This window comes from Schistocerca cancellata, chromosome 3 (assembly GCF_023864275.1).
Source record: "Schistocerca cancellata isolate TAMUIC-IGC-003103 chromosome 3, iqSchCanc2.1, whole genome shotgun sequence".
In the NCBI taxonomy this organism is placed as follows: Eukaryota; Metazoa; Arthropoda; class Insecta; order Orthoptera; family Acrididae; genus Schistocerca; species Schistocerca cancellata.
Genome location: NC_064628.1, coordinates 820167776 through 820182426, shown reverse-complemented (window position 1 = coordinate 820182426; position 14651 = coordinate 820167776). Strand labels below are relative to the sequence as shown.

The window sequence follows — 14651 nt, the reverse complement described above, 5'->3', positions numbered from 1 at the left end:
CCCCCACATGTCCTGACTTTGCCCCGCACCCTTTGAGGCTGCTGCCCTTTCTGTACATGCCCGAGGCCATCTAACCTAAAAAAACCGCCCAGTCCACGCCACACAACCCCTGCTACCCGTGTAGCCGCTTGCTGCGTGTAGTGGAATGGTGCTAACATGATACTAACAGATCAAGATAGTAAGGAACAAATGGTCACACTAGCACACAGATGCTGCTAGAGATGCTGTGGTGTTGGAGGGTGTGATGCCATGTCTGTAAGTACTTAATTAATGATGGAAATCAGAGAAACTGATTGTTACTGTTTATTGTTAGCAGATGAAGGTACTCTCGCTAACCACTATTCTGTCCGTTGACCATGGAAACATCAATGCACTTTTGCTACTGCTGCAATTTCAGCTACCAGAATCGATAACATGCAGAAATAAGGGGAAAGGGGGAAAATTACATACCAGTAAGAGCAATCAATTTTTAAATAAATCGAATTAAATTTTCCGTTAATATTAGTAACAATAATTTCGTATGGCTCAATAGCCTGGTCAAGCTTTTAACTAGACGGCTCTTCGACTACTTCGGCAACGGCCTTACCGCAGTGGATACACCGGTTCCCGTTATATCACCGCAGTTAAGCGTTGTCGGGCATGGCCGGCACTTGGATGGGTGACCACCATGGGTGCCATGCGCTGTTGCCATTTTTCGTGGTGCACTCAGCCTCGTGGTGCCAACTGAGGAGATACTCGACCGAATAGTAGCGGCTCCGGTCACAGAAAACCATCATAACGACCGGGAGTACAGTGTGCTGACCCCACGCCGCTCCTATCCTCATCCTCAGTTGAGGATGACACGGCGGTCGAATGGTCCCGATGGGCCACTTATGGCCTGAAGACGGAGGGCTGAGTTCTTCTTTGGCTACTTGCGTGTCTCTAACTTTCCCCAGTTATCCAGCTGGAGTAGGGGGATCTACAATTTAACGTAGAATACGAACCACGTTTCGTTCTTGGGAACTCCTCACATCGTTGAGAGGTGGAAGATAGGCTAAAGGCACACTGAGAGCCTCCGTGGCCGACCGGGATTCGATCCCGAGAACTCTCGGTTTCGCCCTCTACCACAAGGCCCGACGTATTGTCCGTTAAAACACAATAAACTGGAGGTAGTCTTGGTTGACAAATGTAAGTTAAACGACCCACAATTATGGGTTACTCGGCACACAGCCGTCTTACTGTAGATGTAATATCTCTTTATATTCGATGAATTATTCTGATACAATTCTACCCTTGAATGACGTTTACAAATTTTCTATCTTCATACTCGCAGAATCCATGCGCAAAATAGTTTCATACAATAGCTATGCCATGAGCGCATAAGTATTCTTTGTAGTACTCTCTCTGGTGGTTGTTAGAAGAAAAAAAAAAGAAAGGGGGCTTCCGAGATTGTCTTCGTGCCGATTAGCCTGAGCTTGGTTTGGAAGAACTGTAATCTGATTATTGAGATTTATCACAGAAGATAACTGATACGAACTGTACGATTGAAAGGAAATATATGTAGATGGCTCCTTCAAATAAAAGGTGTGTATTTGAAATTTGAGAATTAATGATATTTATCGATATATTGCGTAGTTGTTAATCAGAAGGGACTTCCGAAAGACTGGATACGAACCTGCATTTAATAATCCAAGAGCTCCATTACTTCTTCGGAAGGTTAAACTTCATCAAAGCCAAATATCCGCTTGATCTGAGGTTTCCCGACTGATTATACAACGCTCCCAAAATTACGAGGCATTTTATTTGTACAGATTAGCAGACTGCCGCAAAGCACGAGCCTCCAGAGAAGAAGAATCATCGCCTGATTTCATTCTAACAAGTAAAATTTCAGAATCATTTTGAGTGACTGAGCTATGACTGTGTTTCCTATCATGAATGATTGATTGCTCGAACGAATTGAGAGCTACAGAATTACGTAGATAGGAGGAAAACTTACATAGATTAAGAAAAACATGTAAACCATTTGAGAAACAAATGAAAACTCGTCCTGCCGGTAGAGAGTCGTATCAGGAGAATTTAGATAAACTCCTGTAGGCAAATATCATTGAACAAAGTAGTTAACCATGAGGAGTCACGGGTACGAACGCAAAGACAGGGACAGTGCCGGCTGCCGGCGGAGCAAGCTGCATAATAGCGTAATAAGGACGACCGAGGTAGCCACGAGCATTCTAATGCGCTGCATACTAACTAAAACTGACAGACTCCAGACAAGACAGCTTCCAAGGTGATGGAAACCAGTACAGGTACAATAAGATGGTGGCAAATGCCGCACTGCTGTCTGTAGCGACGTGATTCAGAGCAGGAAGTGCAACGGAACGGGACTTGGAGAGCGTCTCTCCGTGGTTCTGTAAACTCGGACGCAGCACCGTAGCGTGCCTCTTCCGAGAGCAGAAGGTTCCTCTTGTCAACTTTACTGTGGGTGGCAGTTAACACAGTTCCTGCTCCTCCTAGTCGGGAGTGCGGTTTGCTCTCCTGAGATTTCAGTCGGGCGACCTGTCCTGACGCCAGATCAACGGATGCGGGAGGAGCTGGTGTTCGTGCGCAATGGCGTGTCTGTAGCCGAAAACTGAAAGTAACTGTCCCGAACTTCTACTAATTTTCGCCATCTTGTGGCTATTCTAAATTAATGGATCGTTGAATCTCAAAATTTATCTGTCATCCAGCATTTGATAGTCCCCTTTAATGTGTCAATTGACCAATTTTATCGACTTTTTAATTAATTAAATTATAAAGCCTTGGTTATTATCATTGTGATCGTGACTACGTATACTGTACTAATCGACAAATGGGGAGATATTATTTTTATCTCTCTTTCTTTGTTTGCGACAAGACTGGACAGCTGCTGAGGCTTCTCCACGTGACTTACACATCCCAGAAATAGTTAAGATTACAAACATTGTGTTATGGAAGGTTGTAAAGGTGAAATGTTCAAATGGCTCTGAGCACTATGGGACTTAACTGCTGAGGTCATCAGTCCCCTAGAACTTAGAACTACTTAAACCTAACTAACCTAAGGACATCACACACGTCCATGCCCGAGGCAGGATTCGAACCTGCGACCTTAGCGGTCTCGCGGTTCCACACTGTAGCGCCTAGAACCGCTCGGCCACCCCGGGCGGCAAAAGGTGAAATGTGTTGGTATTCTGTTCAAGGAAGTATTTTTGCCCCACGATAATGCCCCAGTCCATTTTGCACACGACAAAGTCATATTTTGCTATAAAAATTTGCCTCAGCCCTGTATTCTTGTGACATGGGACTCAATGACTCCTTCATCTTTCCCAAGGTGAAGAACCTATTGGATGTGAGGCATTTCCAGGGCGACGGTGAAGTGGTATTCGATGTGTAACATATCCTGAACAGTTTGTGACATTACTGTCACATATCATTCTGTGATACTGATTCATTTTTGCCAACATTTCATGGTTAATTTTATTTAAAGTTTACTGGGCACGTTTGCTGAAGGAAAGCTTTGTGTTTTTGTCACCGAAGTCTTCTTCTGGTGCGGCCTCTGTGTCTTCTTTGCCGTCAGGAGATGGTCAGTGAATCTCGTAAGGTAGGGCGAAGGTCCCTTGTGAGCTAGGCACTTCTCGCGGACGTAAGGCTGCGGCCTGATGTGTGCTTTTGTCGGCATCAGGGGCGCGTTTCCAAGCAATGAGTGGAAGGCACCTTACCGCCACGGCCATCCACAGTGAATAATTGAACAGAACATTTTTGCCTATTCTTTCTGGACATATCAGGAAGATACACCAGAATGGATAGCTCCGTTGCTTTTCTCCAAAAATTATTGTACCCAGTTGAATTGAGTCACACTGCTACTCTGCCAGGCGTGAAGAAGCCGACCAATCGACACTGATCCATCCCAGTACCAAACTCTTATTTTTTTAGGGTGCGTTTTGTATGACAAGAATGGGAAGTTTCTGCAGTATTCCTCTGCAGAATGGATAGCTCCGTTGCTTTTCTCCAAAAATTATTGTACCCAGTTGAATTGAGTCACACTGCTACTCTGCCAGGCGTGAAGAAGCCGACCAATCGACACTGATCCATCCCAGTACCAAACTCTTATTTTTTTAGGGTGCGTTTTGTATGACAAGAATGGGAAGTTTCTGCAGTATTCCTCTGCTTTTTTTCGTGAAATAAGCGATATTATCGTCTGTCACATCGGCAATGGCACTGAGTCTTCCCCTCTATATGGGGTGATTTTTTTCCACTGTGTACAAACGCTAGGGAATGATCGATGAAAGGATACGGAACAAAGAAGGTCTAATGAACTTATCTCCGGAAATGAATGGTTTCCATGCTAGAGACCATACGTTGTTACAGAGACTGCGGTCTAATACGCGCTGTACCATGCAGCCACAGTTACGGTACGTTTTGTGTCTGCGTGTATACGCAGTAGCATGTTCCGTCTCACGCGTTCACATGGGCCAGACGGTATATGAAAGTGTCAAAGGCAGCACGAACATGCTGCTCCCAGTGTCTCCACATCTGGAATGGGCTTTGCGTACACGATACTTCTGAGGTGGCCCCATAACCAGAAATCGCACGGGTTCAGATCCTCTGAACGAGCAGGCCATGCAACTGAACCCCCACGTCCGATCCATCAAACAGAGAAGACACGACTGAGATGCGAGCAGACATTAACAGCAAAGAGGGCTGGAGCACCATCACCTAGTAGCCACATAACCCTTTGAACCATCAATGGCACTTCTTCCAACATGGAAGATAAGGTCACCCCTAAGAAACGCCCATAGTTCCAACTTGATAAGCGACGGGAAGGAAGACTGGTCTCAAAATACGGTCGCCAGTTATCCTGGCCCACACATGCCGGCTGCACCGATGCTGATGATTCGCTCTCACCACACCATGGGGGTTCTGCATGCTATCCCACAGATGACTGTTATGAAACTTGAAGATAACACTTCGCGTAAAGGCGGCCTCATCTGTGAGTAGGATGGATGACACAAATCCCGGAACCGTGGTTGCCTGGTGAAGAAACCAGTGAGAAAATTGCTCCCGATATGGAAAGTCTGTCGCTAGAAAGCCTTGCACACGTTGTAAGTGATAAGACTAGTAGCCGTTATCAAGGAGAATGTTCCACGCGGTAGTCTGGCTTACCCTGTACTGATGGGCCAACTGCCCGGCACTGACACCGTGGCCGCCTTCCAGAACATTTTCCTCCAAGTCTGGTGTCCGATCAATTCGGGTCCGTCCTTCATGATTTTCTGTTTCCTGAAACAATCCTGTCTCAGACAAACGGCGAAACACTGTTGCAAACATTGAATGCTGTGGTTCTTATCGGTGGGGATAGGTCTCTAGCCGGCCGAAGTGGCCGTGCGGTTAAAGGCGCTGCAGCCTGGAACCGCAAGACCGCTACGGTCGCAGGTTCGAATCCTGCCTCGGGCATGGATGTTTGTGATGTCCTTAGGTTAGTTAGGTTTAACTAGTTCTAAGTTCTAGGGGACTAATGACCTCAGCAGTTGAGTCCCATAGTGCTCAGAGCCATTTGAACCATTTTGATAGGTCTCCTTGCTACTCGCGCCCTTTGCCATTTGCCTTTTCATAAGTAAGCATCATGTCGGCAAGTTCTCTATTCGAATACAGAAGCATTGAGTACAACGCTGTATCACAACCACTACAAGGGGAGTCAGCAGGAGAAGTGAATCGCACACAACATTACCAATTACTATGGCAAGAGAGGACGATAGGGCATGACGTATTAGGGACAGTACCATTGTCTAGGAGGAAACCATGTATGCAGTAACTGTTGTACAGCGCGCATTAGACCGCAGCCCCTGTAACAAACTGTGATTGAATAAACGGTCTCTAGCATGGAAACCATGCACTTCCGGGCGTAAGTTCATTAGACCTTTTCCGTTCCGTATCCTCCCCTCAATCAGTCCCTGGAGTTTGTGCACAGAGGCAAAAATCAGCCTGTGTAGAGATTCCTTTGGAAAGTGGAAAGTTATGGAGGGAGGTCTATGTTTTGTGGTTATTCGATCACCTCCAGTCATAGCTGCTGTTTGGTGATGATTGGCACACTGTTTGCTGACTTTGGCATAAGTAAATATTACAGATGCGGCAGTGCGATTCATATTCTGAGCAACTTAGTACAGGCTTTCTTTATTACGCAGCTTGTGTTGCTTAATTTTATCAGTTTTGTTTTATAATTAACTTTGATTTTGCAAGCTGCCGAGATGTACAGATCTTGTTGCGGTTTCCCATAAGGTTTTCCACAGTTTTTAGTACTTCCCCACAGCGTTAGCGTTATTTTGTTATTTGATCTGGGTTTCGGAGAACTTTGTTAAGTTTTACTGTGATTCTTGTCTGTCTTTAGAGCGAAAAATTATCTGTTGATCTCAGTCTTGACTTAGATTCCAAGATCCTTTACATTTGTAGCAGGATCGATTAAAAATGTAATTGAATTATAAAAATGAGTAATAAAGAGATGTTATTTAATTATATAAACGAGAGTGTGCTTCTATAATTAAACGTGTTGAAATGGAAGTTGTGATACAGTCCCACAATACCATCATATAGTTCCCTATCGCAGCGCAATTAAACCTGCTACCAAAAGAATATTTTTTTTATACAAAACTGTTCTCTGTTGTTATACGTTTTGCTAATAAGTTTTGACAATACTTTGCATTTCTTATTTTGCAAAAGAGGCGCTGACACATGAATTGTTTGTCGGATCCTATGTAGAAGTTCGGTCGCCGTGCAGTTATATGGACTTCGTTTCCTTGTTGCAGAATTCGTTTGCTGTACGACTCTTTTGGTACAGAACTTGAAATAGTTCCTGTTGCACTTTTTTCTTTTCTCTAACTCACTTATTATTTCACATCAAAGAAGTACACGCTTTTAACATTAACTTCAGCGCACAGTTGCAGTTACATGTAATACGAGGCGATGTTGCCTCCCATCCACATACTGCTCCGCTAGCTGACAACACACGAATGACAGTCCGTAAAGTACGCCTGGGCTCAACAACCACAACAAGAAGAGCTCAGCTCAGAGATATACCTATCTTATTCAAAGACTACTCGTAACTAGTTTTTAATTCGTGACAGTGCGGTTTTCTCTGGCGTTCTCACGCTCAAGTTGAGATTAATATTCAATTTAATCACATTTCATTGAGAAAACAAAAGTAATTGAAGGAAGAGTTGCGCAGATAATTTGTCCTTCAGGTCAAGATAATTATTTCTTGTCGTTGCAACCTGAACTTCTTCTTCACATTGCGCTACAACTTACCCATGGTTAGGCGACCCACCAATACTAAATGGGCTGAAGCGTCAAAGAAACTGGCATAAGCACGAATATTCAAATACAGAGATACGTGAACAGGACGAATACGGCGCTACGGTCGGCAGTGCCTATATAAGACAAGTGTCTGATGCAGTTGTTAGATCAGTTACTGCTGCCACAATGGCAGGTTATCAAGATTTAAGTGAGCTTGAATTTGATGTTGTAGCCGGCACTCGAGCGATGGGACACAGCATCTCCGAGGTAGCGATGAACTGGGCATTTTCCCGTACGACCATTTCACGAGTGTACCGTGAATGTCAGGAATCTGGCAAAACATCAAATCTCCGATATCGCTGCGGCCGGAAAAACTTTCTGCAAGAACGGGACTAACGACGACTTAAGAGAATCGTTCAGCGTGAGAGAAGTGCTACCCTACCGCAAATTGTGGCAGATTTCAATGCTGGACAATCAACAAGTGTCAGCGTGCGAACCATTTAAAGAAACATCATCGATATGGGCTTCCGGAGCCGAAGGGACACGGGTGTACCCTTGATGACGGCACGACACTAAGGTTTAGGCAACGCTTGGGTCCATCAGCACCGACATTGGACTGTTGATGACTGGAAACATGTTTCATGGTCGACGAGTCTCAAATTGTATCGAGTATGTGGAGATAACCTCATGAATCCATAGACCCTGCATGTCAGCAGGGGACTGTTCAAGCTGGTGGAGGCTCTATAATGGTGTGGGGCATGTGCAGTTGGAGTGATATGGGACCCCTGATACGTCCAGATACGACTCTGGCAAGTGACACGTACGTAAGCATCCTGCCTGATCAGCTGCATCTATTCCGACGGACTTCGTAATTCCATGAGGACAATGCGACACCCCACACGTCCAGAATTGCTACAGAGTGGCTCCAGGAACACTCTTCTGAGTTTAAACACTTCCGCTGGCCAGCAAACCCCCCAGACAGCGGGGGGTCTGGACCATTATCTGGACCATTATTGAGCTTATCTGGGATGCTTTGCAATGTGCTGCTCAGAAGAGATCTCCACCCCCTCGTACTCTTACGGATTTATTGACAGCCTTGCAGGGTTCTTAGCGGCAGTTCCCTTCAGCACTACTTCAAACATTAGTTGAGTCAATGCCACGTCGTGTTGCGGCACTTCTGCGTTCTCGCGGGGCTCCTACACGATATTAGGCGGGTGTACCAGTTTCTTTGGCCCTTCAGTGTATAACCTGTTGCACACATAGACTAGTTGTTCTCACATTGACGACATTATCGCTGTGCACAGTGGCGGAACTCAACGATCAGTAACGTTAAGAAGTCAGAGAAAAGGACGAGCATTGCACTCGCTCGTCTTGCGTGATCTAAGATCTTGTATTGCGGCTGTTCACAAGGTTTTAAGTGTCACTTTGAGAAAATGAAGCTGCAAACATGAACCGTGGTGATAGGGTTTGAACCGCGCGACTGCTACGGTCGCAGATTCGAATCCTGCCTCGGGCATGGATGTGTGTGATGTCGTTAGGTTAGTTAGGTTTAAGTATTTCTAAGTTCTAGGGGACTGATGTCCACAGCTGTTAAGTCCCATAGTGCTCAGAGCCCCCTTGATAGTGTTTGTCCACCAATGCTGAACATTTCTATCAACGATGGATGACTTGGTGGAGACTTTAGGTGTAGATGTCAGCGTTTTGGGTAGAAATTTGCGTCCCAGTTCTGGATGAGAGTCGCGGAGCGTAAGCTCAGTACTCACCATGAAGCAACGAGAATCGTGAATTTCGCATTGGTGGGTGACTGTGTGGAGTCAGACTAACACTGTTACCAGGCGTCACGGTCGCAGCTCGGTTTCCTCGAGGTGACACTTAAAACCGTATGACTAGCCCCAGTTCAAGTAAGACTTACGCAAAAGTAGGGCGTGCGAGATATTGGAAACTTTCTAGAAGCCGAGAGAAGACGCCTTTTCCATTACGGGGAATATTTCACAGCTCGGCGCCCATTGTGACAGGGGGGCGAGGAGCGTATCGGTTGGAAGCCGCTACCTGCGCCCTGCTGTGTGCGACAGGTATACGCGGGGGCGCGCCGCGATATGCACGCCACACCAGCTCGCGTGGAGCTTCCTTTTCACGAGCAGCCTGGAGCTGACGCGCGTCGCAGGCGCCGCTGTCGATAGCGTGTGACGGCAGCCGTCCGCCCGCCAATGAATTTGCGCCAATAGGGAAGCGACTCAATCGGTGCCGGCCTCCAGACGTATTTCTCCGCCTGACAGCCGCCTCTGTCGCTTATGGCGCACGCGGAGAAGAGGTAGAAATGGTAGTGCATTAGGTACACTGGTGTGTAGGAGCAAAGTAACTTTCGCATGATCAGTCACCGGTAAGTAACATACACTACTGGCCATTAAAATTGCTACACCAAGAAGAAATGCAGATGATAAACGGGTATTCATTGGACAAATATATTATACTAGAACTGACATGTGATTACATTTTCACGCAATTCGGGTGCATAGATCCTGAGAAATCAGTACCCACAACAACCACCTCTGACCGTAATAACAGCCTTGATACGCCTGGCCATTGAGACAAACAGAGCTTGAATGGTGTGTACAGGTACAGCTGCCGATGCACCTTCAACACGATACCATAGTTCATCAAGAGTAGTGACTGGCGTATTGTGACGAGCCAGATGCTCGGCCACCATTGACCAGACGTTTTCAATTGGTGAGAGATCTGGAGAATGTGCTCGCTAGGGCAGCAGTCGAACATTTTCTGTATCCAGAAAGGCCCGTACAGGACCTGCAACATGCGGTAGTGCATTATCCAGCTGAAATGTAGGGTTTCGCTGAAATGTAGGGTAGAGCCACGGGTCGTAACACATCTGAAACGTAACGTCCACTGTTCAAAGTGTCGTCAATGTGAACAAGAGGTGACCAAGACGTGTAACCAATGGCACCCCATACCATCACGGAGGGCGATACGCCAGTATGGCGATGACGAATACACGCTTCTAATGTGCGTTCACCGCGATGTCGCCAAACACGGATGCGACCATCATGATGCTGTAAACAGTACCTGGATTCATCCGAAAAAATAACGTTTTGCCATTCGCGCACCCAGGTTCGTCGTTGAGTACACCATCGCAGGCGCTCCTGTCTGTGATGCTGAGTCAAGGGTAACACCAGCCTGGTCACCGAGCTGATAGTCCATGCTGCTGCAAACGTTGTCGAACTGTTCGTGCAGATGGTTGTTGTCTTGCAAACGTTCCCATCTGTTGACTCAGGGATCGGGACGTGGCTGCACGATCCATTACAGCCATGGGGATAAGATGCCTGTCATCTCGACTGCTAGTGATACGAGGCCGTTGGGATCGAGTACGTCGTTCCGTATTACCCTCCTGAACCCACCGATTCCATATTCCGCTAACAGTCATTGGACCTCGATCAACGCGAGCAGCAATGTCGCGATACGATACACCGCAATCGCGATAGGCTACAATCCGACCTTCATGAAAGTCGGAAACATGATGGTACGCATTTCTCCTCTTTACACGAGGCATCACAACAACGTTTCACCAGGCAACGCCGGTGAAGTTCTGTTTGTGTATGAGAAATCGATTGGAAACTTTCCTCATGTCAGCACGTTGTAGGTGTCGCCACCGACGTCAACCTTGTGTGAATGCTCTGAAAAGCTAATCATTTGCATGTCACAGAATCTTCTTCCTGTCGGTTAAATTTCGCGTCTGTAGCACGTCAACTTCGTGGTGTAGCAATTTTAATGGCCAGTAGTGTAGATCGATGAAACTTGGACCATAGATGGGAAAAACTGCTACAGTATAGTAGAGAATGGACTACGGAATGAGACGACAAGAAACGACACTACATTCAGAAACAATAATTATACTGAAGTTTTTTGCTCAGCGGTCAGTGCATCTGACTGTTATGTGGGGGGACTGGGTTCGATCCCCGTCCGGGTAGCAAAGTTTCTCTGCAGGGGGAATGGGTGTTGTGGTGCCTTCATCATCATCGACAGGCAACTCACCTAATGTAGCGTCAACTGTAAAGATTTGCTACACGGCAGCCGAACTTCTCCAGGTGGGAACTCTGGGCCATCAATACCATATAATCATCACCCTGAAGTCACCGCGATTCATGATGGTCCCCTGCATATTGCAAAAGGCGGGACATGGTTCTTAATAGGATGAGTGATTCCAAAGGACAGCAGTGCATGCTCTGCAACGTGCTCCATTGCTAGCCACGAGGTTGCTAAGGAGTTGTGGTGGTAGGGCATTCTATTCGTTCACCAGCCTAACTGATAACTGCTGGATGGTCACTGGTGCACGTGGACGCACTGTACTTTGTCTTCCCAATGCATCCACACGTGATCGACAGGATTTAAGTTGGGTGAGAGGGCAGGCCACTCCATCCGCCGAATATCCTCGTTCGAAGAGCTCCCAACTGTGCTGTTCCATGCGGTCGTGCACTGTCATCCATAAAAGTCAAGCGAGGTCCGAATGCGCCCTCAGAAGACTCACGTGGGATAAGAGGGCCGTGTCGCGTTGACACTCACTGGTGAGTGTAGCCTATTCAAACACTTGGAGGTCAGTATGCCCATACAACATTATATGCCTCGCCACACCAAAACATCTGGACCACCGAAACGATCGTGTTCGACAGTGCTGGATGTACCTTCACATGGGGAGAGATGAGAGTAGGTAATGAACCCTGTCGTCTGAATTTTATTTTTTTATATCTCTTTTTTTTATTTTTTTGTGTTGACTCAGCTTTCGCTTCCGTAGGATAGTACAGAAACTGTCATCACTTTATAGAATTTCCTAGACTGACTCAGACCGTAAATTTTTTTTCTGTCGAACTTTAAAGCAGCTTTCTCAATTTTCTACAAGTCATGCCTCTTTATCTCTTCGTTTTCCAGTCTGTCACGCAACTCCCTTTTCCCTTTTCTTCATTACTTGATTTTCTGTCACATTCCTCATTCTGTTCCCCTACCACCCCTTCCCTCATGTTCGAGGTTGTCGAATCCACCCGATAGCAATCTGCCTTCGTTGCTCGACATTTTATGTAAACTCTGTTTTTTCTACCATTAGTTATAATTACTTCTAAGCGTTGTTCACATATGAAATGTAGATATTTTTACAGCATCTGTGTCTTTATCTGAATATAATATAAAATCTTAAAATGCCTGGTTAGAAGTAAGAGACATCCTGATGACCTAATCTTACTAGGATAAAGAAGCTAAAAGGTAGTTACTTTGTCACGTGCTTTTCATTCCTCTCATATCTGCATTAGGCAGTGTCATATCGGCATTAGACGCTGTTCGTCACTTGCTGGGTCACGTTGTCGATCAGCGTGTCGATCGCTAGTGCAAGTCAGATAAGGGGGCCCATGTCGTCCCCGCCTCTGATTTCGTCCATCTAGGAATTTTCGGTTTCCACAGTTGGTGAAAAATGTTTAGCTTCCAATACATAACATCTGAGTCCATTGTTTCGCTGAGGGTGTTTCTTGTGTAAAGCACGTGTAGATTGCATATAAAAGGGAATTCAATTTTTTAAGGTGACTGGTTGGTTGATTTGGGAGAGGGGACCAAACAGCGAGGTCATCGGTCCCATCGGATTAGATAAGGATGGCAAAGGAAGTCGGCCGTGCCCGTTCAAAGGAACCATCCCAGCATTTGCATGAAGTGATGTAGGAAAGTCACGGAAAACCTAAATCAGGATGGCTTGACGGGTTTGAACCGTCGTTCTCCCGATTTTTTTAAGCAGAGGTGAGTTAGTGTAACAGTCAGATTAACAACCTGCAGTTCTTACTGAGAGAAACGATTTGTGTTCAAATATAGGGCTCTATTTCACTCGTGTGTTGTGCTTTCTGGCATGTAATTACTATAATCAGGGGTCTGGCCTACGTTGCTATAGCGGCGCTTGTAATAAATATGTGAATGCCACAATTTCGGTTCCCCTGCATTTTTTGTTTTCGTATATGGGACGAAATTTGGAACTTTTGCGAAAAATTTGTTTGATTTGCTATTTGTAAGGATTATTTGTGTTTTTGATATGGGAAAACGCAAGGGAAGAGAAACGGATCCGTTGCACGAAATACTTAGTTTGTAATCACGAAACATGCTCTTGATTTACACAGACGTATAAATTCATATGTGACACATATTCAGAAGGCTGCAAAACATGAAAACATTGTTCACTGATGGCCTTCAAGTTATTTATAACATCTAAAGTGCCTGGCTATGTTAGAATGGGAAAATATGTTTGAACTAATTGTACTATTGAGAATTTTCATGCGGGACGAAATTACGAGCATTTTTTTGTATTTTTGTTTTTGCCGTGTTAACATTTATGACAAATATTGGCTTTAGTATGTCACAACAATTTAACTGCAATCTTGCCTACAAATGGAGTATAAATAAAAATTTGTATCCTTTTCCGTAATCTTTCATGATTTACATAGGTCCTAACGTACTAAGGTGATGAAATTTGGAACCCCTACCTTACTATGGATCTTTGCTGCCGGCTGAAGTGGCCGAGCGGTTCTAGGCGCTACAGTCTGGAACCGCGCGACCGCTACGGTCGCAGGTTCGAATCCTGCCTCGGGCATGAATGTGTGTGATGTCCTTAGGTTAGTTAGGTTTAAGTAGTTCAAAGTTCTAGGAGACTGATGACCTCAGAAGTTAAGTCCCATAGTGATCAGAGCCATTTGAACCATTTGATCTTTGCTAGTGATAATATTCTGTGGTGTCTTCACAGATTAGGTAGTTAGTGAGTAACATGTTCCATGGATTATTTGCACGAAACATCGTAATAATGTGGAACGAGTCATTATAAATTCACATCGCAAATTAGTTTGTACACATAGTTACATTCTGAACGTTTCTAACTGTTTGAGCTGCTAAGGTATTTATTTTAGTACATGGCTAGCCAGCCAAAACACTAAGACGCAGTTTCGCTAGGTCCCGTCACGAGATTCTCAACACACAAGAACTCCAAATTTTACTTCTGTACCTTGAGGGTATTCGTTCGCCGGGGAAGGGAAGCTTGGGGCATGTTGCTTTAGAGGTGCAGTGGTGCAATCACAGCTAGACGGTGATTGGGGTGGTTAGGACAGCGGTGGCTCTCCCACCTGGGCATTGTGGGTTCGGTGGGTTTGGCAGTGGTCATAAGAGTCCGTCGGAGGTGAAGGTGGATGCAGCATCACGGACGGTGTGGATGCAAACTCTTCATAACTCGTACAAATTTCAACACTTAGAGGTGCGTCCCTTCCTCCGGAAGCGACCGTGTTCCACGGGCGTGGTCGCGTGTCGAACTCGTGGCCCACGGTCACGAGAAGCGGTGTCAGGAGGACGGCGGC

The 14651-nt window shown here is 45.7% G+C and overlaps 1 pseudogene; it reads left to right on the top strand.

Moving 5' to 3' along the window:
- Window positions 1-572: 572 nt before the first annotated feature.
- Window positions 573-690, top strand: LOC126177606 (5S ribosomal RNA; annotated as a pseudogene).
- Window positions 691-14651: the final 13961 nt, after the last annotated feature.